We start from the raw sequence: 24,209 nt of genomic DNA, 5'->3' as shown, positions 1-24,209 counted from the left end.
AAATAAATTAATTCAAGAAATGTTGAGCACCTATTGTATAAAATGTGAAATTTCTCACGCTCTTTGCTCAAAAACATAACAGTTGAATGAAAAAATATTCAATTTTATATCAATAACACAATTTTTTAACCCATCTCTTCCTAATGGCTATTTTGATGGTTGACGTTGCTGCTGCTATTGTAGTATGAGGTCTCAACCAAAAAACCTCACTGATCAGAGGATCCCTTTTCGGTCCTGTGAGCCAATAATCTCACATTAAGCAATGCTGTAAAAATTGTGTGTGTGTGAAAAAAATTATGTGTACATATACAGATTACTTATTGGCATATAGATGTGTATATATACATATGTGTGTGTGTATAGCTCTGGATTATAAAATTATAGTCTCGTTTTTAATTAAAGGGCTATACATCTCTGTAAGCAACCTAAGTTGATGGGAAGAAAAACATTATTTAAAAAGGCAAGTCACCAAATAGAGATAACTTTCTAGAATCTAAGGAAGATGGGTGGAATGATGCCAAAAGCATATGGATAAAAAAGCATCCTAATTTTAACAGAGGAAGTCCAACTGCTAGAACCTAGAGCACAGCTTCTGGTTAGCACTTGTCAAATCAATGCTCTACTGAATTAGATAGATAAAAACTTCGGCCAAGCTTTTCCAAGACGGGGCAGTCTCACAGGATGTGGTCTGCCTTCAAACACTTTGAGGAGCATAGCTTTTATTTATTTATTTATTTATTTATTTATTTATTTATTTTCTGTTCATTGCCTATTAGCTGAGAGTTTCCTTAGACTAGTCCTGTCACCAACAGGGTTATCCTTTCTTTGCTGGCTTAAGGAGAGGTAACAGGATAGTTGTATGCCTTTCCTTTCTCTTTGTGGGAGGAGGAGCGAACAATTTAGTTCCTAAATAATTTTGAAGGCAAATTGTGTTCTCTAAAAGGAAAGTTAAGTAATCTTATCAGAGTTTTAAAGTTCAAGTTCAATACATGGTTCAACAAATAAAAACAAATTATCCAGTGAACTTTCTCATATATAAATATTTACCTATATCTTTGATAAGATCCTCTAGTAGATTCTAAAAGGTAAAAACTCTAGGTCAAAGGATATGATGGTTTTAAAGTTCCTTGAACGTGTTGCCCAGCTTGTTTCCTGAAAGATTATACCAATTTACATTTCCATGAAAATGAATAAAGTGCTTATTTAACTTTGCCTGCAATAGACATTAATTGTCAATTAATAGGCAGGAATCAAATAAATAGTTTCCTTCAAACCTTCTTTTATCATCAGGACAATTTTGTCAGATTTTCTTTTACTATTATGTATGACATTAGCTTCTACTTTTACTGGGTGCACTTCATCAAGTTAAAAAAATTACATCCTATTCCTAATTTGATGAGAGGTTTTTTTAAATCATGAATGAATTTAATTTTGTCAAATGCTATCTCTCCATCCATTTAAATGATAATCTTCTCACATTTATTGTTTTTTGTTTTTTTGTTTTTTTTTTTTTGAGACGGAGTCTTGCTCTGTCTCCCAGGCTGGAGTGCAGTGGCACGATCTCTGCTCACTGCAAACTCTGCCTACCGGGTTCATGCCATTCTCCTGCCTCAGCCTCCCGAGTAGCTGGGACTACACGCGCCCGCCACCACGCCTGGCTAATTTTTTTGTATTTTTTAGTAGAGACGGGGTTTCACCGTGTTAGCCAGGATGGTGTCGATCTCCTCCCCTCGTGATCCACCCGCCTCGGCCTCCCAAAGTGCTGGGATTACAGGTGTGAGCCACTGCGCCTGGCCACATTTATTGTATTATTATAAATTCCATTGATTGAATATCTAATGTTCACCCAATTTTGCATTCATGAGATTAAGCTTTACATGATATGATGTATTATCATTTTGTATATTGCTAGGTTCAAGTTGCTAATATATAGACTAGATAATATATTCCCGAAAAAAAGGTCTTTCAGAGTCTTTTTTTCTAATATTTTAGTCTGGTTTTTATAACAATGTGATGTTGTCTTCATAAAATGACTTGGCAAGTCTCTCCTATTTTATGTAAAAGTTTATGTAGAATTTGCTTTGTATTTTTAAATTTATATTTGATGGAATTCACTCATGAAGCCATCTGAGACTAGAGTTTTATGTGGATGAAGGTTGTAAATTACAAGTTCATTTTTCCTAATAGACATAGGGCTATTCTCGTTTTCTATTTCTTTTGCGTACTTTTTTTTTTTTTTTTTTTTTTTTTGAGGCGGAGTCCCACTCTGTTGCTCAGGCTGGAGTGCAGTGGCGTGATCTCAGCTCACTGCAAGCTCCGCCTCCCGGGTTCGCGCCATTCTCCTGCCTCAGCCTCCTGAGTAGCTGGGACTACAGGCGCCCGCCACCAAGCCCGGCTAATTTTTTGTATTTTTAGTAGAGACGGGGTTTCACCGTGTTAGCCAGGATGGTCTCGATCTCCTGCCCTTGTGATCCACCCGCCTCGGCCTCCCAAAGTGCTGGGATTACAGGTGTGAGCCACCATGCCCGGCCTCTTTTGTGTACATTTTGATCATAGTGTCATTCAAGAATTTTGTCCATGTCATCAGCTAACCAACAAGGAAAGGTACTAATTGGTGTATATACACATATTTATAAATATTTTAATTGTAATAATCTATATCTATAATTTAAGCAAACAAAAGTTCATACTGATGTCTCCAAATACAATCCATTACCATGTGAATACTTGTGGCATACTTTTTTTGCTTATCTGTTAACTCTCACACCTAAACTGAGAAACTTGTGTCCACCATCCACCATCCATTTACTTAATTGTTCAATTTCAGTATACAGTATAGCACCATCAGTATTAGTACCTGCTAGAAACAGCTTTACTAACTAGAGTATAGCACTTGTACATAGCTTATTTTACTTTCAGTTTTACACACTCAAGTAATTTCCAAAGTTTATTTAGCCAGTATCTTTTCCCTCCAAACCTTTCATTGAAGTTTTTCATACATCTGTAATGCAGTAAGATTCTCTTGCCACAGTCCACACTTCTTCCTGAAATCCTCCAATTTCAGAGATGATTTTTTAAAATGAGCATGCATTAAGGTTCACACTATGTACTGTGAAGTTCAGTGGGTTTTGATAAATGCATAATGTCATTATAGTATATACCATTATAGTATCATAGAGGATAGTTTCAATACCCTAAAAATCACGGGAATTTTACCTATTTAACCATCTCCCTCTCTCACTGAGCCCTGGATATCACTTACTTTTTAACTTTATCTGTAGTTTTGCCTTTTCCAGAATGTCCTCATAATGAAAATCATATGGGTTTGTAGTCTTTTCAGACTGGCTTCTTTCACATGGTAATCAACACTAAGGCTCTTCTGTGTATTTTTATGACTCGTTATTTTACTTTTATCATTGAATAATGTTCCATTGCATGAATGTATCACAATTTGTGTATCTCTTCACCGATTGAAGAATTTGGTTCTTTCTAGGATTGGCAAATGTACATAAAGCTGTTCTAAACACCTGTGTGTAGATTTTTGTTTCATTATAACTCTTCAAATCAATTAGGTCTATACCTAAAAGTGTGACTGCTAGATCATAAGACTAAGTTCAGCTTTGTAAGAACCTCACACACTGTCTTCCAAAGTGGTCATATCATTTTTCATTACCACTAGCAGCAAATAAAAATTCTTGTTCCTCTGTATTTGCACTAGCAATTAGTATTGTTAGTGATTTTTTTCTTATTTGTTTTGTTTTACCCATTCTAATAGATGTGTCGTAGTACCTCCATATTGTTTTGATTTTAACTTCCTAATGGCAAATGTTATTGGGCATTTTATACGTTTATTTACCATCAGTATATCTTTTTTGATGAGATGTCTTTTCAGATCTTCTACTCATTTTTATTGGGTTGTTTTCTTATTGTGGATTTTTAAGAGATCACTCTACATTTTGGATGCAGGCCTTCTATCAGATATACATCTTGCAAATATTTTATCCAAGTCTATGGCTTGTATTTTTATTTTCTTAACATTGTTTTCAGCAGAGAAGTTTGTAATCTTAATAGAGTCCAATCAATTTTTTTTATTTCACAGGTTGTGCATTTGATGTTATATCTAAAAACTCATCACATAAATCTTCTCGTGTTTTTCTTTCAGAAGTTTTGTAGCGTAGCAATTCATATTTTAAACTAAGGTGCATTTTGATTTAATTTTTGTGAATGGTATAAGGTCTGTCTAGTTTACCCTTTTTTTGCATGTGAGTATTCAGCAAAATTTGTTGAAAATCTATGCTTTCACTATTGAATTGACTTTGCACCTTTCTCAGTTGATTGTATTTGCATGGGCTTATCTATGGCCTCTCTAATCTGTTCCATTGTTCTTATCCCTCCAGCTCTGTTCTTGAGTATTGTGTTAACTATGCTAGGTCTTTAGCCTTTAAATATAAACTTGAGAATCAGTTTGCTAAAGAGCTTACTGAGATATGATTGCAATTGCATTGAATCTATAGATCAAGTTGAAAAGAATTGACATCTTAATAATATTGGGTCTTCCAATCCATGAACATGGAACACCTCCATTTATTTAGGCATTTGATTTATTTCATCACAGCTTTGTTGCTTTCCACAATTAGATTGTACACATATTTTGTTAGATTTATACATGTATGTTTTGTTTTATAGTATTACTGCAAATGGTATTGTTTTTATAATTTTAAATTCCAACAACTGTTAATTGCTAGTATACAGAAAAGTAATGGGCTTTTGTATAGTAACTTGTAACCTGCCACCTTTCTATACTTGCTTCTTAGTTCCAGGAGGGACTTTCTACATAGACAATCACTTTGTCTGCAAAAACAGTGTTCTTTCTTCCTCATCTATATATATTTTATTTTGTTTTCTTGTCTTATCACACTAGATAGAACTTACAGTACCAGGTTGAATAGAAATGGTAAGAGAGGGCATCTTTACCTTGTTTCGGATTCTAGGGGAAAGTGTCCAGTTTCTCACCATTAAATATGAGTATAGATTTTTTTTTTTTTTTTGAAACAGAGTCTCGCTCTGTCGCCCAGGTTGGAGTGCAGTGGCGCGATCTCTGCTCACTGCAAGCTCCGCCTCCCGGGATCACGCCATTCTCCTACCTCAGCCTCCCGAGTAGCTGGGACTACAGGTGCCCACCTCCACAGGCGCTCCAAAAATTAGTGCCCGGCTAATTTTTTTGTATTTTTAGTAGAGATGGGGTTTCACCATGTTAGCCAGGATGGTCTCGATCTCCTGACCTCGTGATCCACCCGCCTCGGCCTCCCAAAGTGCTGGGATTACAGGCATGAGCCACCATGCCCGGCCATGAGTATAGATTTTTATCAAGTTGAGGATATTCCTCCTATACCTAGTTTGCTGAGTTTTTGTTTGTTTGGCTTCTGCTCATTTTTAATCATGAAAGGGTGTTAGATTTTATCAAATACTTTATGCATTTAGTCATGTGATTTTTCTTTTTTAGCCTTTTGATGTGGTGAATTACATTGATTTTCAAATGCTGAACGAGTTATTTTTTTTTCCTTGTAATTTATTTATCTAGTTTCGTTACTAGAGTCACATTGTCCTCATAGAATGAGTTGAGGTGTTTGTTTTGCTTCCATTTTCTAGAAAGATTGTGGAGAATAAGTACAATTCATTCTTCAACATTTGGTAGAATCCATCATGAAACCATTTGGGCCTATTATTTCTTTTATTGTAGGTTATCAATTATTAATTCAACTTATTCGATAGATGTAGGCCTATTCAGATTATCTGTTTCTCTTTATATGAATTTTAGTAGATTCTCTCTTCATGGAATTGGTCAATTTTATCTAAGTTATCAAATTTGTAGGCAAAGAGTTGTCATAGTATTCCATGATTATCCTTTTAATTTTCATAAAATAAAAAAAAACACCTCTTTTTCATTTCTGATATTGGCAATTTAAGTCTTCTCTTTTTCGTACTTTCTTACATATTAATTTTATTGATCTTTCCAAAGAAATAGATTTTAGTTTACCTTTTTCTATTTTATTTTTGTTTTTAATTTCGTCAATTTCTGCTCTATTTTTTATGTTTTTTTTTCTTCTTCTTGCTTTAGGCTTACATGACTCTTTTTTTCTCTAGTTTCCTAAGGTAGAAGATTAAGTCATTGATTTAAGATATTTCCCTTTTTTTCTAACATAAGCATGTAATTGTAAATTTTCCTGTAATCATTGCTTTTGTTGCCACTCACAAATATTGATGTTTTATTTTCATTTAGTTAAAACATGTTTAAATTTATTTTGAGGCTTCTTTTTTGATCACGTGTTATTTAGATGTATGCTATTTAATCACCAGATACTTTGATATTTTTCACCCAACTTTATATTACTGATTTCTTGTTTATTGTGTGCATAGAGAGCATACTTTGTATAACTTCTATTCCTTTAAATTTGTTAAGGTGTGTTTTATCATTTAAAATGTGGTTCTTCTTGGCGAATATTCCATGGGGGCTTGAGAAGAAAGTATATTTTATCATATTAAATAGAGTTTTCTGCAAATGTCAGTTAGATCAGTGTGATTGATGATGTTTTTAAGGTCATCTATATCCTTATCAGATTTCTACCTGTTGGATCTATCAATTATTAAACGAGTGGTGTTGAAGTCTCTCACTATAGTAGTGGACTTGTCAATTTTTCTTTGCAGTTCTATCAGATTTGCTTTGCGTATTTTTATGCTGTGTTGTTAGGTACATGCACATTAAGGATCGGTTTCTCCTGTTAGAAAGTTAACCCTTTTATCATTATGTATTACTCCTCTTTATCTTTCAAAATTGTCCTTGTTCTGAAGTGTGCTTTGTTTGAAATTAGCATAACTACTCTAGCTTTCTCATGGTTAGAATTAGCGTGGTATATCTTTACATTTAACCTATCTGAGGCTTTACATTTTAAAGTAGGTTCTTGGTAGACAACATATAGTTGCATCTTACTTGTTTTTATTCACTCTGATATTGTCTTATTTAGTGTATTTAGAGCATTCACATTTACAGTGATTGTTTATACAGCTGGATTCAAATTTCACATGTTTTAAACTGCTTTCTATTTGTTGCATTTGCTGTTTTTTCTCTTCTTAAAAAAATTCTTCTCTCGTTAATTATTCATTTTGCATATTTGCATTTATCTCCACTCTTAGCACATGTATTATACGCATTTTAAAGTTTTAAATTTAATTTATTATTACTTATTCCAAATTATTTAGTGATTACTGTAGTATTTGCATTATTCAATTCAAATTAATCAAAGCCCATTTTCAAATAATACCGTGCCATTTCACATGTAGTACAGATATCTTGCAATAGAGAATTTCCAATTCCTCCATCCCATTTCTTATGACAAAGTTGTCATCCCTTTTACTTATCTATGTACTATAATTATCCAATACATTGTAACTATTAATAATTTAAAGTTACGCTTTAGATGAAGAATAAGAAAAACAAAATGCTTTATTTTACCTTTATTTATGATTTTGTGGTGTTCTTTCTTTTATATATGATTGGAAAGGTTTTCTATAAAGCCATTTGTGCCAGGAAATTTATTTGTAAAATGTTTTAAAATTACAAATTCATTTTTAAAAATCATATGTTGGATTACTTAGATTTTTCTCTTTTTCCTTGTGTTTGTTTTGGTCAATTGTGTTTCACAATGACTTTCTTCATTTCCTTTGATTTACAAATATATTGATCAAAAATTATTCTTAGTATTCTCTTATCTTTCATATGTATATGAAAGATAATATATGAAAGATGGAATATTTTAAATAATACATTTTGTAATTTATAAAAATATTCTGTAATTTATATTTTGTAATATATATAATGCCCACTTTTACTTCCTAATGTGGTAATTTGTACTTTTTTCTTTTCTTGATCAATCTTTTAAAAAAGTCTTATCCACTTCACTAATTATTTTTCAGAAACCAGTTCTTGCCTTTTTAATATTCTCCGTTGTACTTTTGGTTTTAATTCATTCATTTCTACTCTTATTTTTTTTCTTCTGAGTTCTTTATGTTTACTTTGATGTTATTTTCATAGTGTTTTAAGATAAAGCATTAAATCATGAAACACAGCCTTTCTTTTCTGGTAGATGATTGCAAATCAGTGTTTGTTTGTTTGTTTTTTGTCAAATTTAGCTGTGTACGTAAAGCTTTAGTACGCCTGTGTGTGTGTGTGTGTGTGTGTGTGTGTGTGTAACAGGGTCTTGCTCTGTCACCTAGACAGGAATGCAGTGGCACAATCACAGCCTTGAACTCCTGGACTCAAGTGATCCTCCTACCTCAGCCTCTTGTGTAGCTGGGAATGCAGCTGCACACCACCATGTCTAGCTTATTTCTTAAAATTTTTTTGGAGAGACAGGGACTCTTTATGTTGCCCAGGCTGGTCTCAAACTCCTGGGCTCAGGTGATCCTCCTACCTGTACCTCCCAAAGTGCTGGGATTACAGGCATGAGCCTGACCTCCATGTTTTTCTTCAGAAGTCATTCAAAATATTTTGCAATTTATTCATTGGTTCATCAATTGTTTTAGGAGTTTATAATTAACATCCAAACATTCAAATTAAATTAAATTAATTTATTAATTTATTTTTTGAGACAGAGTCTTGCTCTTTTGCCCAGGCTGGAATGCCATGGCGTGATCTCAGCTCATGCAATCTCCCAGGTTCAAGCAATTCTCGTGCCTCAGTCTCCCAAGTAGCTGGGACTACAGGCGCCCGCCACCAACCATGCCTGGCTAATTTTTGTATTTTTAGTAGCGATGGGGTTTTGCTCTGTTGGCCAGGCTGGTCTCAAATTCCTGACCTCAAGTGATCCACCCGCCTCGACCTCCCAAAGTTCTGAGATTAGAGGCATGAGCCACCATGCCCGGCCATTATTTTTATAAAAATACTGTGTAGTATATTTTTCTGTTGAACACACTCTGTATTTTTTTAAACTTGAATCAATACTTATTAATTTTGTAGTTCAAACCTACTGTATTTGTGCTGACTTTTGTCTGCTTGTCCTATGAGTTACTGAAAGTTGTAAATCTCTCATTATGACTGCAGTTGTGCCACATTATACATGTTTATATATTGAGACTACGTTATTAGGTGAAGACAGATTTGTAATTGTTACAATTTTTATTTCTTATTATTTATAATAATGCTTTTCACTTTAAAGCCTACTTTGATTTATTAGTTTCCTAAGTGAATTTTGGTTAATATTTGCATAGTATATTCTTTTTTCCATTCTTTTATTTTTAACCTCTCTACATATTTGTTTAAGGTATGACTCATAAATTGAATGTGCATTTTTATTTTTATCAAATCTGAAACTTGTAGTCTGTTTACAGGCAATTTATAACTGATTTTTTTTAATTTAAATTTACTGTATTGCTATTTTTTTTTGTTTAGCCCATCTGTTCTTTTTTTCTCTTTTGTTGCCTTCTTTTTAATTGATTATTTTTTTCAACTACCATTCCATTTTGCCATCTATTAGCTTATGAGCTAGAAGTTATCTTTCTCTTATTTTAGTGCTTACGCTAAGAATTACAACATAAACCCTTAAATTATTAGCATGTACTCTTAATTAATATTTTGTTCATTTCTTAGGAAACGTGAGCACTTGAGGACTCTTCCATTTCACTTACCCCACTCAGGCTTTTTTGTATTATTGTCAAGTATTTTAATTATGCTTGCATTTTAAACCCCATGTTGTATTACCATTGTCATTTTATACTATCGGTATTCATTTCTGTTTCCTTATATGTTTATTCTTTCCAGTGATTTTATTTCTACTTAAATTTTTGCCTGGATTGATTTTCTTCTTGCATTTCTATCTAGGATCACTTTCTTTCTGCCCAAAGGATATTGCTTAGCATATCTTTTAGTACATGTCTGCTGCCACTAAATTTTCTCATTATTTTTCTGAAAATTATTTTATGTTCATTTAAAAAATGTTTTCAATTGGCATATAGGTTTTGTCTGTGAATTTTATTTTTCAATAGTTTAGCATTAGCATTTTGTTATATTCTGTATTTCATCATTTCCTTTGAAGACACACAGAGCTTTTTAAATCTGTGAATTAATTTCTTTAGTCAGTTCTGAAAAATTCTTTTTTTTTTCCTGTATACATATCACCTGTTGGGTGATTTCTAGTGGTTTTTTTTCCCCCCTTTTGGTCATTTTGTCTTATTCGGAAATAACTAATCATTTTGGATTGAATGCTTGACATTGTGTAAAAAAGATTGTAGCATCTTCATATTTTTTTTTAAGCTCAAAGTTAGAATAGGGTATAACATTTCAATTCTATAAGGAATTGTGCTAATGTGAGGCTAAATTTCAATCCTCGTAACAACTGTTCTATTTTCAGTTTACCATTACTCCTCATTAAGTCATGAGAAATATGTAATCCATTAGTTATATTTTTTTTCGTTGGTTTCCTGGAAGTTTCATGTTAAGTTTAACATTTAAGTACAACAATTATATTGACCTTGACCTTGTTTCTTAGTTTTATAACAAACTTTTTTATTTTAGTTAATTGTCTTACTGTACCTGTATCTATTATTATAAAGATTCTCTAGTACTTTATGAAGTTCATTCACTCGTTATTTATTATCACTTGCCTACATTATTTGGGGCATCAAATTAGTCTCTAAGTAGGCCTATAAGGATGAATTCCATATTTCCTGACTTAACAGGTCTTACAATCAAATAACTGGAATAGGAGAGAGGAAGAAAACTGTGTAACAGGTGCATAAACCACAAGCTGTAGGGATGCAGGCAAAGGAATAATACAGTTTTCCTAGAATGATGAGGGAGAATGTGGTAGGCTAGCATTGGAGCACACACTTTGCCAGAAGGGCATTACTTTAGGTTAAGAACACAACATGAACAAAGGTACAAGAAGAGAAAAATAGGGTAGTTTGAGAGAAGAGCCTGATAAAGGAAAGGATGAATAACTGGAGGATATTGTTATGGGGCTGAGCCAGGGCTGGGTAAAGCTTTTTTAAAAACTAGTTTCTGAGATTCTTAAGTCAGTGATTCGGTTGCTAGAAATACGATCAAGTGTTATTCTTTGGTGATTTTAAAATATGTGCTGGTTCTTTAATTACCTCCCAAGAGATGTATATTTACTAACTAAAAATCAAGAAACAATTGCTGCCTCCAGGGCTAAGAGTATCTAAGGAAAGAGAAACACACCTGCTTTTTTGGTCACCAGTACTAATATTTTACTTTCTTGCATCTTGAATGGTAAGCTGAAGCCACGAGTTGGAACGGAATACGGGCCGCTCTAGGGTGATGATTCAGGATGACTGTTAGACTTGCAAAACTGAATGTGGGTGGTTTTGTTGTGTAATCTTTTGCCTTAATCTTTCTGCCTTTAATGAAGTGCTTTGACTGTCTCTTTTTGTGTGTGCCTGTTAGAAGTGGGACATGCATAGAGTTTCTCAATGGAACCTCATCAAATGTAAAGTCATGATTGAAAAATTGTTTGCCTTAGGTTAAAAAAGTCCCCTTTAGTTACAGAAGATATTACTTTATCTTGGGATATAAAGTCCAGAGAATTAAATAGTTTGGTCAAATTACTTCCCAATTTAAGTGAATTTCAGATCTGAAATTTAATATGTACAAAGTTAGTGTACACATGCAATATTGAAGAGAAAATTTGGCTATAAACAGCAAAAAAAATCTAGTAAACAGTAAATCACCAATTGAATATTTTATCATTTCAAAAAAAACCACTAAACATTCTTCTAAGTAGCATGCTATTACATCAGCTTTCTCAATATTTTAGTCAATGTTTCTTCAGCAAACATTTATTGATTGTCTACTATATGCTAGATTCTCTGCTAGCCTCCAGAGACAGTGATGAGCAAAATACAGGCACCACTTTTAATATTTTGAAGATTAGAATTTAGTGAGATTCATCAGACATTTATCAAATAATCATACTTATGAAAGAATAATTCCAAATTTAAAAAAATGCTCTGAAAGAAAGAAGCACAATTCTATGAGAGGCAATAATGAAGGGATTGTAAAGAAACACCTTCATTCTTTTTTGACCTCAGAAGTGGGTGGCATACAGAAACTTGCTACCACGAGCTGCTTGGTGCTGTGGAGACAACAGGAGTCTTAGAATTAGACTCTTGTCAAGATGATTAGAGCTTTTCCATGATGTCCTGCAAGGCCAGAGATGGCTAAGAGGTTCCTGAAGTTAGATTTGTCCTATTCCCACCTGGACTAACACCTTTACTAGTCCTTTGCTTTCCTCCAGTCCACCTCTACAGTGCTGCCAGATAGTTTTAATACTCAGCTGGTAGAGTGCCTCAGTTCTTCCCAACACCATCTGAAGTTTCTTCTTCACACAGTTGCATTTCTCTCCTTCATAATCATTTAAAATCAAGTTCTAAGTCCTGACAAACAAGTTTCCATGATCTTACCAGACTCCAGCCAATCTTACCTGATTTGCTTTATCCCTCTTCTCTACACTCCTGTACCCCAAGTTACAGACTCAGTTAATATTTTCTAGCAGAATTATTTACTTCCCTGAAACAGGCATGTGCTATTTCCTTTTACTGGGAAGCATTCCCTCTCTTCTTTGCCTGGGAAGTCCCAATCCTGACTTCCTCACTGAGGCTCTCTCGTAATCCCGGAGATAGAGTTAGTTGCTTCCTTCTTGGTATTTCCTCAGCATTTTGGACCGGCAGCAGTTACAGCTCTCATCACTTTGTACTGTGACTATTTGCTTTTGTGTTATTTCATAAGTTAGAATGTCAACTTTCAGAGGATGAGGACTAGGTCTGATATACTTCTGTAATCTTATTTTGGTTCTTCCCAGGAGGATAACTAATACCATGCTTTGCATATATTAGTATATGGTTGTTTAAGGAAAGAAGAGGCCTACAGGTCCTTGATGTAATGCCTTTTTTATTTCTAACTAAATAAAGAGCCTTAGAGCCTAGTGTGGTGGCACACACCTGTAATCTCAGCTACTCAGTAGGCTGAGGCAGGAGGATTGCCTGAGCTTAAGAGTTTGAGGTTACAGTAAGCCATTATCATGCCATTGCATTCTAGCCTGGGCCACAGAGAACAAGACCCTGTCAAAAACAAAAATAAAAAGAAAAATGAAATAAATAAATAATGACCTTTGGTATATTTTTAAAGAATGTATGAATGAAATAAAGAGCTCAGGTGGTTCTTAAAACTAAAATTTTGAGGACCAAATTAGAGAGCTCTTTGATACTTAGGGGAAAGAACAGTCCCTATCTCATACGGTAGCTATGTGTTAATTATAAAATGCTGTCCTTTTCTCAAGACCCTTTACTTCAGTTGTTGTCCTAAATATACAAGGCTATGATAGCTACAGTAAAAGTTACAACTTTGGAATGTTGTGTCTGTGTGCACTTCTCAACCTGAATGACTATAGGTGTCTTTCAGAAAGATAATATGCTATCTATTATTAAAAAACACCATATTTCTGCTTTAAAAGGAAAAATAAACTTACAAGTTGAGCTGCAAATGGACACCATTGTCATTATCATGATTAACAACAAGTGACTACTGAATATCTAGAACATGTAGACAGTGAGGTGAAACTTAAGGAAGACAAGACAAAAGAATTTATTTCTTTTTCAGCTGAACTTCTAGCACGTATTATTTCTTTTCCCTTATGGTTTATCCCTACCTACTTTGAACTTTTGAATTATTTCACTCATTCTGCTTTTCTCAAGCAGAATTGTCTAGGCATGAATGTTACCATTAAACCTAATTTTACACCAAAAGGTTCTCTTTGGTGTTGGTTTATGCACAACAAGACCAATGGAGATGGGCAAGAGAAAGAAGTCTAAGTTGACTACCAAGTTAATGGATTAGGTAGATGAGAAGTATACATTTATGCTAATTACTAAAGTAAATGTTGCTGGATGACATTTTAAACCCATAATCATTTTTTCCCAGTAATTTATCTATATGTTCCCATACCTGCTTAATCAAAGTAGTGGTTGATCAGGGATTATTGCTTTAAAAAAGAGAAATTTTCAAAGTACAGTTACAAAATTACTTGCTAGTGTTTTTCTGGAGTTTGCTTATAAATCTTTAAGGTTAACTTACATAATTTAGACAGAAAAAAATATATTTGAAAGATGAGAGTTGGCTTCCTCCAGACCGTAAAATCTTTCCTCACTTGGAAAGACAGAGTGATGATGCAGAGATGAGAAGATAGGTATTGGTAGATACTGGAGAGAAGAGTCTTGCTTCTTGCTCCAAGAACAGAGCCTTAAGAAGGTAGCAAGACTTTAAAATGTCCATATTGCATGTGAGCCTAGGCAGGAAGAGCCCAAAACAGCATCAGAGAGACTCCCATGCTTCTAAGCCTGAGACAGAGCTGCAGGCCTTGGATGGCCATGGCGATGAGAGAAAGAAGCCTTCCAGAAATGACACTAGTGGATTAATGACTAAGGAGCTGATGGGATTATGGAGTCCTTAGTGTATGTCTGAGTGGACAGACGGCTGAGTGGACAGTTGGCTGAGTGGATCTGAGGCGCCCTACCAGAACTTAAAAAGGAAGAAAGCCTGAATTGACCCAGAATCTTTTTATTTTTTACCACATTGATGCAAAAAAAATAAATGAAATAGAAATTAAGTCAATATTTAATAAAAATAAAGAAAGGTAAATTTCTTGCACATTTAAGTTTGTGGAGTGAGGTTCATGTACGTTACAAAAGGAAAAAAAAGAGTAGGTGTGCTGGGGGTGGAAAGCAGTGTGAAAGCATGAATGAACCATGATGAGTTTGAATTATCTACGGGAAAGCCAAGTGCCACATACAGAGTGTCTAGAATACAAAGATTTGTAAGACATAATCACTATCTTTTAGAAGTTTACCGATGGCCTATAAGGATGTATTCTTTAAAAGATCAGTAATAATCCCAGAGATGATGTGCTAACTCCAACAACTGCAGAAGTAGTTCAGATGAGAGAATGATCATTGAGGTTTTCGTAGTGAGGGAAGGCCCCACATAGAGATGAGACTTGAACTTGGCCCTGAGAGAAATATAACACTTAAGCAAATAAAATAAATCAGCAGTTACGTGGTAACAAAATTATGCATGGTATGTTTGAGGGACAGTGAAGCCTGGTTGTGTCAGGGCAGGTGGTTCTCTTATGTTAGAACATAGGTAAGGCACATTGGAGTGCTCTACCTGGTTCAGGGAAGAGGAAGTATGGAATACTTGGCTACAGAGTTGAGCTTTAATTTGAAATCAAAAGGCAGCCATCAGAGGTGTGTAAATGGAGGGAGTTTCTGTGAAACACGATATTTCAAAAAAATAATTCCCAACAGTATGTAATTTTGCTTCTAGCAAATCAGGCACAGTTATATAAGATCATCCAAAAACAGTTATTCCGATGAGAGAGACTATTCCACTAAAAGGCAGAAAAATTAAAGTTACAGACTAAAGGTAAAGAATACCCAGATGGTGCATTTGTAACCTTATCTTTATATTAGAGATGGCTTACGTGGACTTGATTTGCAACTATTAGAGAAAATTACTCTTATTCTCTGAATGACAATACTGACACATGAATGAACCAGTAACCTATGTTTACTATTGGTTTAGTTTGCTCACTGAACTTGAGGATTACTGTGAGCTCCAGGTCTGTTCCTCGAAAGTGGTTTGCATAGAAGCTCCTGTGCCCTGTGGCAGCATATAGTCAAAAGTGTACTCTTTTACAAACATAACCAGATTTTTCCTCTCTACTCAGAATCCTCCAATAATTTTCTATCAGTCAGGTTAAATGAAATTTCCACTGTTTACCTTGGGTTACTTGACTCTATGTGATCTAGTCTGTTCTCTGCCACTGTCCCTGATTTTGTCTCCTAATACTCTTGGCCTGCCTCACAAAACTGCAGTCATACTGGACTTCTTCCTATTTCTTTAACATTACAAATATATTCCCTCCCAGGGTCTTTGCTTTCATTGTTATCTTTTCCTGGAACTCTACTCCTAAGATATCTTATCCTTTCCACTTATTCAGGTGTCTGCTGTTTTACCCAGAGAGGAATTCCTGGACTTCATATCTAATCATAGGTATCCTGAATTTCATATCTAATCATAGCCTCCATCTTTCACTCTACCATTCATTTTGTGTTTTGTTTTTTGCCTTGCTTCAGTTTTCCTTATTGTGCTAATCAGTAACTGACTTTGCATTAAATACTTATTTGTGTGCTTATTATCTATGTCCCTTACTAGAATATAAACTCTGTGAGGTCAGGGTCTTTAACTAACCCCTCTGTAATTCCTGTCCTCAAAGAGGCTCTGACACATAGAAGGTGCTTGAAAAATATTTGTTGTATAAATGAATAAATAAAGAACATTATTATTATTCTTATCATTGTTAATAACAAGTATTTATTGAGACTTTATCATGTGCCATGACTGTGTTATTAAAGGTTGTACTTGCTTATTTCATTCCTTTCTCACAGGCACTGACCTACCTGCTGAATCATAGACAGGTGAAGCAACTTCAGCAAAGTCACTCAGCTAAAATATGGATGAGTCAAAATTTAAACCTGGAACTGTTGAACTCCAGTGATCTTGCAATGCCATGTAGTATATGCAAAACCACCATGCTGTATCACAGAGTATATATGAAAGCATTAGTGCGATGTCTGTAAATTAGTAAATGAAGGTAACTCTCTTAAATATAGATCCCCTTGTTAATATTAATTTAAAAAATTGGGAAATGTAGCTGATAGGATGCTATTGGATTAAGGTTTAGATATTCTAAGAACATGTTTTTCTAGATAATTTTTTTTCTTAAATATGTTCCCTGGGCTTGGGTATGTTTCACTTCCAACAGCCAGCAATTGTGATGGTTCTTTTTGGATGACTGCCCCTGGGATTTTTGTAACATACAGAAAACTGAGAGTTCCTAAGAGTTTATATGTCCCTGGGAGAGCCCTTTACCAATGATCGGTAGGTACAGGATTATGAAATCCCAAGTTTCCCAGCCTCAGGTTGAGACTATTTTGGGAAACTTGACATTTCATAGTTCAGTGTCAAGTTTAGGCTGAAGCTATTGTCTCCCGCCTTGCTTGACACTGTATTCTTGCTTGTGTGGCTTCTTCCTCTCTCCTGTCCTGTTTCTGCCACTATTTTTTCATGGAGAACTTTGTTATTAAATCACTTGTACATTATGAATTTTTTTCTGGGTCTGATGGTAGGCAATCTAACCTTAATTAGTAAATCAGCCAGTTCATGTTATTGCCAATGAGAATACTATGGCCACACCTTAATTTCCTCTTCATGGGCATCCATGCCTTTCTTTCCATTCATGGTCTTTCCAGACTTGCAAATGTAAGATTCATACTCACTGGAGCCAAGTGTTAGGGGAGACTTACTGTAAAGAAATAGCACTTGTAGGAAAATCACCTTGGGTGTGTATAGATCCTGGTTCTTTGCATTATGAAGCTCAAGCATAGATTTGCCCTAACTCACTTCCTCCCCACATTCCTGGCTGATAGACGAAGGCAGGGAGGAAGGAGGAGCTGAGTCACTGAAGCTTAATTCACTTTTCTGTTTCTTAGCCCCTAGAGCTTGGTTTAATTGAAGGTGGTTTCGGTAGGATTAACTTTGCTCCAAAAAGTATGCTTTTGGCTGTATTGGAGCAGCATGACTATTTAATGTCTTTGAAGAATGTAGGTATTTTCTAACATTGATGGGACTACCTCTCTAAGTGGGTCCACAGAAGTCATCTTCCCCTGTATCTTCTCTGTCTTTGTGTTGGAAATCTAGAAACAGCAGTGTTATGGGTGCAGTGGCACAAGCTAATGGCATCAGATGACCAAGGTAGGCACTCTTTCTAGAGACCCCAGTGGGATTCTCAAACACTAAGAGGTTTAGAGAAAAACAAACTGGCCTCTGTATTTTATAGGACCTGAAGAGTGAAGGCAGGTTGCACTCTTCACCTAATATTCTAGGGAACAAATTTCACTCTCAGGATCCTCCTAATGTGCTCTTGCTTGGCTGAAGCTAAACTGGAGCATGCTTTGTGCAAGAAAATTAAAGAAACATATAGGAGTGTTATTACCACGGCATGCCAGGAAGAGTATTGCACAGGGTGTGAAGAAGAGACATGAGAAGTCACTGGAGGTCAATCACTGACTTCGCGACCTTAGGAAAATAACTCAAATTATCTGAGTAATGGCATCCCCATCTGTAGAGAAAAGCAGTCCCTATGAGTTTGCTGTGGTCAGCATTCTGCAACTTCATTCCTCTCTCATAGTATCCAGTGTTTCTGTGGACAATGGATGGTCCCTGTATCAGCTAGCCACAAAACAGAAAACTAGGAAACTCACAATTTGCGGTTCACCCCAAGGCATTGGAGCCTTCCTGCTTCTCCCACATGTCTTTGTGTAAAACCTGCAAGTTACTCCAGGGGTAATTGAGCAATTGTCTAAATATTATGAGGGGTGGCTAGCCGCACTAGCGAGTTTTAGATGTTTAGCTGAGTTGTAGAGTACCAAGAAAACAGAGTTTTTCTAAAATTCTGTAAACCTTTCTGAGGCAAAAATCCCCAAAGTAGGTACAGTGGCCTGTCTTTCCTGACTTTTGGTCATATGTAAAGCTGTGAGTCCCCATTCATGTTCCTAGCTTAATGAAGTGGTCTGTTGACTTACCTGCCACATTGCCATGTCATTATGGCTTTGCCTATGATATTCATTCTACAAGAGAGTCCAAATGCTTCTTCTCCTCTGATATTTCTCCAGATTTCTCTAATCAAAAACATCTTTTCTTCCCCAGGGATTCTCCCAAGTAGTTCATACTGCAGTCTCACTTGGAAAGACTTCATACATGTTTGTTTATGCATCCCTACCTTCTCCCAAACTCTAAACCATGCTCACATGAAGGGCAAGGGCTATAAGTCTTACATCTGTCTTGCTCCAAAGAATAATTCATGGAGACTGGTACCACTAAAAATTATGGACTTCCAAGCTCAGTAGTAGTGGCACATGTTTTAGTCAATCATTTTAGAAGGTACAGCACCATGCAAAGGGGAGAGCAAAGCCTTTGAAGTGAAAAAAAAAAAAAAAAAAAAGCATTTCGATCCTGCTTCTTCTATTTAATCTCTGCATGGCCTTAGGTAATTTGTTTCGAATATTTGAATTTCTGCTTTTTCATCTGTGTGAATGGGCCCAGATAGCTAGAAAAACATTTCTGATTGTGTCTGTGAGGATGTTTCTGGAAGAGATTAGCATTGGAATCAGTAGACTGAGTAAAGAAGATCATCTTCACCAATGTGGGTGGCATCCCTTAAGGGCCTGAAGAGAGCCAAAGGTGGAGGAGGGACAAATTTGCCCCCTATTTCAGCGGCAACCTCCATCTTCTTGAGCTTTCAGACATCGGTATTCCCAGTTCTCTACAAGGATGCATACAATCCACCAACACCCTCCTCCTCTTGCCCTGTTCTTGAGTCTTTGGACTCAGACTGAATTACACTGCCTGCTTTCAAGGTCCTCCAGCCTGCAAACAGCAGATCGTGTGACTCCTCATCCTCCATCATCACACGAGCCAATTCTCATTATATATACCCTATTGGTTCTGTTTCTTTGGAGAAGCCTGACTAATACAATCTATAACATGGCAATTCCATCACTTAGCTTGACCGTATGAAGGCAGAGAAACTGGATGAAAAAAAAAAAAACCTTAATGTGGCAACTGTTACGTTTAAGATTATTATTCTGGCCGGGCACGGTGGCTCACACCAGTAATCCCAGCACTTTCGGAGGCTGAGGTGGGCGGATCATGAGGTCAGGAGATCAAGACCATCCTGGCTAATACAGTGAAACCCCATCTCTACTAAAAACACAAAAGATTAGCCAGGCATGGTGGTGGGCACCTGTAGTCCCAGCTACTTGGGAGGCTGAGGCAGGAGAATGGCATGAACCCGGGAGGCAGAGGTTGCAGTGAGCTGAGACTGTGCCACTGCACTCCAGCCTGGGTGACAGAACAAGACTCCATCTCAAAAAAAAAAAAAAAAAAAATATATATATATATATATATTATTCCAATTCTATGAAATTTACTTATCTGTACTATAGAAAGCAAAATGATAATGGATTGGAGGAAACATTCTAAACTTGTGGTGCAGATTAATTCTGGCCCCAGGTAACGCAGGGAAGTAACAGAAAGCTGTGTGTACCTATAGGTGGGCGATAAAGGGTATATTTACTTTGTTAAGTTTGACTTATATGAACAGCACAGAGATACATAGATTTGTGGTAAATACAAAAAAATGTTAATCATAATTTATGGGCAGTAGGTATATGGACATGTATCAATTATTTTTTAAACTTTTCTATATTTTTAAAAGTATAAATTCTATATATACTAGAAAATTTCCATTTCACATCATAGAGCTTAGGGTATGGTTTGTTGACCACGAAATCCTCTTTCTTCAATAGACAGCATGTCACTAGTAAATCAAGGGACAATCAAGGGCAAGCTAGAGTAGGTTTTAATAGAGCTTTAGACTCTCAAATGAAAATAGTAAAACCTTTTGAGATCTCTAATATCCCAAGGGGTTATTTCCTAGCTAAGAATTAGGAGTTACCCCATCTGCAAAGCTCTGTCCCTTCTAGACAGGAGCTGAACCACCGCTGAAGCCAGATCTAGTGTGACTGAAAGAAAACCTTCAAAGAAAAAAATATATATGTATGTGAAAATAAATTTTGAATATACCTATCTAGTATCTTTTTACCTTTCTACTTCCTTCCCTGAAAGCTATTCAGAAAAAGCAAAACATACTACCTGTTTTTCCTGTTTGCAAAGTATTTATTAGCATTTAAAATAATAATCCATCGAACCTTCATTAAACACCCATTATGTCTTAAGCACTTTATTTAGGGGTTGGACTAGAAACTGTACAGGATCAACTTTCAAGAGATATATGACCACAAAACAGAAAACACGAAGCAGATTGTGGTGACATCCATAGAGGCAGGGGTTGTATTCAAACTACTTAACAACCCACAGAGAATGGGCACAGACCACTCAAAATGCACACATTTAGCAATCAGAACAGGTAGCTTGCCTTAAAAGATACATTTTTAGGCGGTTTGAAGAAAGAATGAGCATTCTTGTATCAAGGAGAACCTGGGATTTTCAAAAGGCATTTTTGAAAGACAGGTGGTATAATTGGCCATAGCTGAGGGTTTTATATATGTATATATTATATAGTGTTGTGTGTATATATATATATACACATATACATATATATACATATATACGTATATACTCTTTTATATATATATATACTCTCTCTATATGTATATATATACTCTCTATATATGTATATATATACTCTATATATGTGTATATATATACTCTATATATGTATATATATACTCTCTATATGTGTATATATATACTCTATATGTGTATATATATACTCTATATATGTGTATATATATACTCTATATATGTATATACATATGTATATATATACTCTATATATGTGTATATATATACTCTCTATATATGTGTATATATATACTCTCTATATATGTGTATATATATATATATATACTCTATATATATGTGTATATATATATATATATATACTCTTTTCCTTTTTTCTTCCTATTTCCTACCCCCTAGAGGATAGGGGAGGGATTTCTTATGTTCTGCCCCACAACAATTAAAATGCTTTTTAACATTCAGAAATAATAGAAAAAAGAAAAAAAAAAAGACAATCAAACTGAGAAGCCAAGTTTGTTCATATCTATCATGAAAACAGAAATACATCTAAGTTCTACTAGGTCTTTCCAGTGTTAGATAATCAAGGAAGCTTTGTTGTGGAAGTAATGTTTGAGGTAATTTTTGAAAGACAGAAAGAGGTGGATTGAGATGGGTGAGAGTAGGGTCGAAGCATTCTGTTGAAGAGAACAGCATAGAAAATGCACAGATACCTGAAAATTCAAGAATTGACTTGTTGAATTCTACAAATAGTTATTGAGTGAAGGCTACAGTAGGCCTCATCAATTAACAACGCAAGGAAACCTGCCTTGTGAAGATTACATTCTAGCTGGGAATGTTGAGTAAACAGAATTGGTTGGAGCATCAGATAATATTAGACTTAAAGGGCAAATTAGTGACAAAGTTAGATAGGCTTTATCCTCCTGACAATGGCCAGTCATGGAAGTGTTATGTTTTCAATAAGGGGCTTGAGGGGCCTAACTGGAAAGATCTAGGTTAGTTGGATGCAATCTAGGGCTGACAGATTTTGGAACACATACTCTGTCTCCAACCAAGGAAAGTCCACAGGCTTCTTTTCTTTGAGGTGTGTGTGTGCAGCCTAAGAGAGTGACCCACTGAGAACTTATTTTCTGATTGGAGACAACAGTACCATGGGAAAAAAAGAGCCAAACTAGAATAGAAAGACTTGCTGATTCTACCACTAACTATAATAGCTTTGTGAACTTAGACGTGCCTGTAACTTCTCAGAGGCTCAGCTTCCTCCACCCTTTGTACTGATAATGTTTGCTCTGTCTATTCCACAGTGTTGAAGAAATAAACAAAATAATTTATATGAAATGTTTTAGGAAACAGTGAATCATATATATTAAGAATATAAAGATTTCATATTTATTTATACAATCCATCTAGATCATCAGACCTATTGACAGATATTCTTTAGCTATGTTTTACTTGATTGTTTTTTTTTAAATATATAAACTAGAAAAGTGCCACTTCTTTTCCTCTACGTTGACATCATCTCTTCTGTTTCCTGAGAGATTGGAAGAGGGTGTCCCAACTGAAAGTCATGCTATGAAGGAAGATTGTCATGGAAAATGCCTATAGCTGTTGCACAAATCTTTGCTTTTATCCCAGCAATTCCTATTAGCACCTTTCACAGCTTTTACCTAAATGTTATTAATTCTTAAGGCCTCTTAATTTTAGCTAAGTAATGTCAGTATGTAATGAAAATCCCATTTTCTTCCTTAAATCGTGGCCTACCTCATGGCGAAATGTACATTTCTAGAACACTGAAGGTAGCAGAGGACTTTGAGATCTTTTACTCCAGCCTCTTTCCTCTTAGAGATGGGAAAACCAAGACCAATTGTGTGAATTCCAGAGTTCTTTAGGCCAGGGGTGTTTGTGGTAAAAACCAGCATGGGGATGAAAAACAGTAAAGCAAACAGAGTGAGAGAAGGAATCACTCGTAAGCAGCACTCAAAAGTATTCATTGACAAGTTCCATTGAGAAATAGAGAGCAACAGCAATAACAAGGGCGTCACTGTGGTATGGAAGAGAGACTTCTAAGTAGAGGTTGAGTTAGGTTGTACTACAAATGAGAAAGGGAAGTGTGGATCACCTGGTTCTTCTTGGCCTTGCTGTGAGAATCTGGATAGTTCCTTTTCCTACCTGGGTCTCAGTTTTCCGCTCCAGAAAATGAAGAGTTTAAACTAGCTGGCTCTTAAGTTGCTTCTAAGTCTAAACTTCGGTGATTCATAGAGCTGTGTATTTTTCAACTTTGAATTTCCCACAGTGCTTTGCACATATGAGAGTCTGTCAAAGGCAGCTGAGTAACCCCTGGGACAGGAAGCACAAGCAGAACCCTCACCAAAGCCCATGTGTAGCCTCAATGCAGACCTTTGCTGATCTCCACCTGCTCCACCAGATTCTCTTTTTCCCAATATTTACCACCTCTAGTTTCCTCACTGAATGCACCCAACCCATTCAACATGAGGAGGAAAGACTGGTATTACACAAGAATATCATGGAAATAATTGGAGTGGAGTTCATTAAAAAAAAAAAAATTAGTCTTTCAGCCAAGAGACAGGGAATCACTTTTCCTCAGGGAAGGAAAGAATGCATTACAATCATGGGAGAGAGGCATTCACCGCTCCTGATTCTCTACCAAGGGAGGTCAAAGTGTTACAGAGGCTGTGATGATGAGCAAAGACTGTGGTATTGTACCCCAGGACAAGAAATAATGAGGCTAAGGAGATGAAAGATGGAGGAGAGAGCCAGCCAAACTATGTTCTTATGAATAGGATATTATACCAGGGAAGAAGAAGGGCTGTATCTGAGAAGACAGAACTCTATTGATTGCCAAATGCTAATTGAACACTGGCCAGCCACTGGACAGTATTACGCCTTCTGCTGAGCCTTT

The sequence above is a fragment of the Pongo abelii genome, chromosome 2, assembly GCF_028885655.2.
Source record: "Pongo abelii isolate AG06213 chromosome 2, NHGRI_mPonAbe1-v2.0_pri, whole genome shotgun sequence".
Classification (NCBI taxonomy): Eukaryota; Metazoa; Chordata; class Mammalia; order Primates; family Hominidae; genus Pongo; species Pongo abelii.
The sequence above is the reverse complement of the archived record's forward strand: the minus strand, read 5'-3'. Positions refer to the sequence as shown.